Consider the following 6,000-nt stretch of genomic DNA (forward strand, 5'->3'; position numbering starts at 1 on the left):
CTGTCTAGTCCTTCCTCTAACGCTAATGAACTTGACAACAAAGTCAATGACCTTACCTCAGCTATGAACAGATCGCTAAAAATTGCTTGTCCACTTATACACATAAGAGGAAAGAGTAAACCACAATAGTGGGTTTCAGAGCTTAAATCGCTCAGGAAATAATGCATGAAATTTTTCAACCAGCGATCGTCTTGGCGATCCTTTTGTGGCACGATAGAAGAAACTTCTGAAGCCTCTAGGTTACGGAAAATTCTTTCAACTAGTCCAGCTATGCCAAGCTGCTTGAAAAATGCAGACGGCTCCTGGACCAATTCAAGTAATGAACCGCTGAACTTACTCACTTTTCTGGTAGTTCTCTTACCGAAACTTCAAAAATTACATAAGTTCAAGTTCAAATACAACATATGCACAAGGTCTGATCACAAGGGATAAGCTACAATGGGCTCTCAACAGCTTCAAACCATTCAAATCTGTAGGACCAGATGGAATAATACCAGCCGAGTTATAAAAGACTTCTGATATAATTGCACCAATCCTTGAGGCAATTTTTACCAGTTGTCTTTACCTGGTCCATGTTCCCGCGGCATGAAGAGAAGTTAAAGTTGTTTTTATACAAAATGAAGGTAAATGCTCCCAAGTCAATCCTAAAGATCTACAACATATAAGCCTATCATCTTTCCTTCTTAAGACCTTGGAAAGATTGATTGATATCCATTTAAGGGCAAATATCTATACAGGACTTCTGTCTTCGTCTCAAAATGCCTACTGTAAAGGTTAATCATGGGAAACAGCGTTACACATCATTCTTCATCATAAAGAGTTCAATATGGTTAATATCCTTGACATCAAAGGTGCCTTTAACAATGGGACACATCTGCAATCACATCTGCAATAACATCTCTAAATGTAGAGAGTTCGCTTCGGGAGTTAATTCATTGAATGCTTACTAGCAGAATAATTAACTCAAAACTGGGCAACTCTTCTAGCAGACGATTCGTTAGTAGAGGGACACCGCAAGGTGGTGTTCTATCCCCTCTCCTCTGGAACCTTGTGGTGAATGAAATCCAACTAGTCTGGATGCAGAGGGTTTCAGAGTGATAGCCTTTGCGGACGACGTTGGTATAGCAGTTTCAGGAAAGCATCTTAACATCCTAAAAGAACTCTTACAAAACGCCTTGGACATCTAAGCTATCAATTCTCTGGACTCTGGCTCTACAAACTCTATAACAGTCCATAACTGTCGATCATCCCTAAAGGAGATGGCGCAACAGTTTAATATGCACCTTTGCTGTGTGCCGGGCCATAAAGACATTCCAGATAACTGTAAGGCAGATGAACTCGCCAGGAACGGTACAGTACATCCCATCCTACCACGTTTGGCAAGTACTGGCATACCAATCGCTACTTGTAAAACGCTGTGAGGAGGGCAGGCACCAGGTAGAACAACATCACCACGTGTCAAGTCACAAAAAACATCTGGCCAACACTGGATTTAAAAGTTCAAGGTGCTTGCTCTCTCTAAGCAGATCGCATATAAGCTTGATAATAAGTGTCATAACCGGACACTGTCTAATAGGAAAGCATGCCACGAGACTAGAAGTAGTCTCAAATGACTTTTTTAGAAGGACGAGGAAGAGGAAGAAACGGTTCTTCATCGTCTCTGCATATGCCCTGCTCTAGCTCGAAAATGCAAGAATTACCCAGGAGAATTCTTCTTTAACGATCTAAATCATATCGGTTAAATCAGCCTCTAACGTTTCGTAAGGGGCTCAAGCTGGTAAAAAGAGCTAAGGAGAAAGCTTCAAGATTCATGTGGTTTCACAATGGGCCACTAAACTGGCCTAAGTGTGTCCGTTTCCATCTTGGACAGCCACTATAACCTAACCTAACCTAACCTCAAGTACTCCGTTAGTTAGTTCTTTCTCTGGTTTTCTCTAAAGTAATTCTAGTACGGTTATTAAATTTAAACAGATTTTTAAAGCTTACCTCCACGTACTTTAGCTTATTTTGTTACGTGGGCCTATATGATTAAAGCAATACATACGACACCGTCTTCCATTTCAACGACGTAAGCACATAAGCCATCCACGGTGGACGGTCAACTTTAGAAAAGGTTGATGTCCGATTCAGTTGCATTCTGAAAAGAAAAGAAAGATTTATAACATAAAGTAAAAGAATATAACAGCAATGCAAAGAGATGAAGTTGTGTTGTCAGGATGCGATTGCTTTCGCATTCGAATCTTTACAACACAAATTCAACACTCTTCATAGCTACGACTTACCTGAATTATATGAACAGGAACACCTGAAAAATAAATAAGAATAATAAAAATATAATTAATGTTGCTAGGAATTTAGGAATTAGTTTAATCTAGTTAATAATGCTTACCAAAAATAAAATCAGCTCCTCAGTGCTGTCCATGTTTGTTATGATTTTTCTTTTGACAAAATTCCTATGTGTTATTCTATCTAGTCGTTTCGCTTTGCGTATGCAATAGTAGCTTTGTCTTATTTTTACTCAAGGGAAAAAGTGGTAGACAAATTCCACTTAGCGCATGCGCAGGAATGTATTAGACACGATTATTCATCCACCGGATGAACTTAAATGAATTTTTCAAGGGTGTAAGTCTAAGATAAATAGTATTAATACAGGATGAGATGAAAATATATTTAAATAAATAGTTTACGAGATTAGACTAAAAATGTCACAAATAGGAATACCACGTTGGTTTGATTATGAAAACTTTCCTGAGGTAGAGCTGCATGGCTTTAGCGATGCTTCAGAGAAAGCTTATGCAGCAGTCATCTTTATACGTGTCTTACAAAATAACATTGAAAAAATACACATAATAGCATCTAAAACAAGAGTTGCTCTATTCAAATGCATTTTTTTACCACGCATGGAAAAAAGGAAGCCCGACAACGCGCATAACCTTCGTTGCTAATCGAAATTCAAAGTTTAACTAACATCGAATCCTGGTATCATGTAAGCACAAAACAGAATCCTGCAGATTTATGATTGCGAGGATTAACAACTGAAGAGCTCATTAACAATGAGATGTGGTGGGATGGACCAACATTTCTAAGAAACTTTAATCCGCAAGATTATTCATCAAAAAATATTTTTGAAACACATCAAGAAACTAAAAAGGAAAGCAGAATCAATACAAAAACATTAACATTGTACAATAAGAATTTTGCAACACTTTTAAACTTTTCTTGTGTTGCAGCTTACTATGTTACAACAGAAATCGATTTTTTGAGAAGAGTCTCCGATTTAAGAAGATTGATTCGCATCGTGTACCCGTGGCATGATGGTTAGTGCGTTGGACTGTCATGCTGTTGCAATTTATTTTCTTTTTATAATTAATAAAAAAAAAGAAATTAAACTAAAATCAAACCGCGCGAAATATTAAAGAATGAGAAATAAATTATGCCGAACTGTCAAACAACAGCGGCGAATAAGCGAAGAGGCAAAATTGCAACAAGCAGCAAATTAAGTGCTGCCACCACGACGAGCTCAGTGAGGGGTGGGTTCAGCAATTAGCAATCAATCGATGAATCGATTGATAAAGTTGCATGGAAATGTGATATCACTTTGATATCAAAATTATTACTTTTATTATAAATTGCCACAGGGGCGGTCTTACGTTTCGTAAGAAAAAGGGCGCCAGCAATTTTTTTTGTTCCTGAAATAAAAGAAAAGGAAATTGCAAACCTTTTTTTTTTAAACACAAACCAAGAGAAAAGCACCAACGAAACAGTACAAACCAGAAAAGAAAACAAAATGGCTATCTTTTAGGACACTTTATTTATACGATGTGCCTGAGAAACCTTGCAAAAGCAGGATAAAAACTCAGGATCTTTTCAAAAAAAAAACAACGACAAGTTTTATGGATAATGGACCGTTAAGGTCTTAATTCCCACAAGTAAAATTGGGATAAAAGAATTAAAACAAGTTAAACGGAAATACACAAAATTTTACTTATCTTTTTTTTTCTCTGCAGAACCCCAAATAGATATTTCTCCTTTCCTTTCCTTCCTTTCTTTTTTTTCCTTTTTCACTTTTTCCTTTTTTTTTCTATTAAAACGACACTATTAATTTTTCTGGATTATTCTCAATTTTTTTTTTGTTCTGTCTAAGTCCGAAAGTTATCTTCACGGTTTCAAAGCTCAAAAGAATTGACGGCCAGATTCCAAGATCTGTCCTATCTCTTCCTTTCCATCTCCCGCCATTTTAGCTTTCAGCCAATGTGGAGTGGCGGATTTCAATCACTTCATCAACAGCCAATCGGAGATCGGCTTGTTGATCTCAACTTGTGATGAAATTCTCGCGATCCCGCTTACTCGCTCTTCTCTCACAGCTAAATGCAAGTCATCCTGGAATTCGCCGTCCGCTGGATTCACTTCCAGGTAACTTCGATTCCAGGAGCTGCATTGAGCCACCCCCACTTTCTTTTTCGATATCGGACAAAGACCGAGAAATTAAAAATCGAGAAAAACCTTTAAAGCAATCAACTAAACTTTAATTTTGACTTTAAGACCGCGCGAAAGGAAGGGAAAAATAACTATACTTTAAGATCTGTTACTCTACCCCCGAGTTAAGTTGCCCGCAACTTAACCGTCCATAAGTCCATAAAACTTGTCCCGTATTACATTATTTTCAAAATGATTACAATTAATCGTGAAACAAAAGAAATTAACTATATAAAGACAAGAATTTTACCAAAAAGATTACAAAATTTACAATTTTAAGAATTTATGTTGGGCCGTGGGCCATTCTCCAGTTGGAGTAACTTCTGATGAAACTTTACGTATCAACCAGACCGTCCATCTGGTTTGGTTTCACTTCCATGGAAACCATCCTTCTTTTGAAACCTGAAACGAGACTTGGTATTTTTTTCCTCACGAAAATAACAGAGAGAACCATGGTCAGAAGGACTATGGCCGTCCCGCTCTCTCTCATCCTCGTGTAGAAGGAATATGACAAGTGTCAAATCGAATATTGTAAACAAAACAAGTGGGAAAGTGGATGCAAAATGCATCATTTTTTTTTAAATTAAAATTAAATGTGGAAAGAAATTGTTGCGTTCATTTATAACGCAACAAATCCCACCCTTTCTTCCTTGAAAAGGTGTTTGTTCATAACACAAACAAGATTACAAAAAAAACTCTTTCGTTTAAAAATCACGAGATGGAAAGACTACTTACAAAGGGACTTCCAATATTCATTCATTCTCCAACAACGACGTAAACGGCTTCAGATCTTTAATGTGCCAAGTGCCACGATCTTTACCGGTGTCATCTACCAGAACATAAGTCCAGGGAGATAACTTTCTAGATATTTTAAAAGGGCCGACAAACTTTGGTGCCAATTTAGCTGCGTAGTAATTTGCAGCATCGGACAACACAAAATTTCTTCGCCATACGAGGTCATTCGGGAGATATTGAGTATCTCTCCTCCTGAGATTGTATGTCTCGGCGGATTTCTTAACCGCTACTTTTAATTTTGCAGCTATCTCTAATCTCAACTTCCTGAACCGTTCTTCAATGGTTCCTCCTTCGACTCTCCTATTCCCTTCAATACTCTCACTCCTAATACCTTCGTAATTCCCACTAGTTGACATCTCTTTCCCAAAGTTCGCAAAGTACGGACTAACACCTAGAACTTCATGTTGGGAAGTGCGTATAGCACAAGCTACCTTAGCTAACTGAGAATCCCAGACTCGGTGATTCTCTGAAACATACGCTCTTAATGTTGTTTTAATAATTTGATTAATCCTTTCGGCAGGATTAGCCTGTGGGTGATAATGCGGAGTAAACCTAATTTTTGAAGAGTAACCTTCACAAAGTATCCTTAACTCCCTACTTTTAAACTGCGGACCATTGTCACAAATGACAATTTTAGGAACTCCAAATAACAGGAAAACATTATCTTCTAACTCTTTACATACCGCCTTTGCGGTGGCTGTCCTAAATGGAAACAATAAGGGAAATTTG

This window comes from Eupeodes corollae, chromosome 1 (genome assembly GCF_945859685.1).
Source record: "Eupeodes corollae chromosome 1, idEupCoro1.1, whole genome shotgun sequence".
NCBI lineage: Eukaryota > Metazoa > Arthropoda > Insecta > Diptera > Syrphidae > Eupeodes > Eupeodes corollae.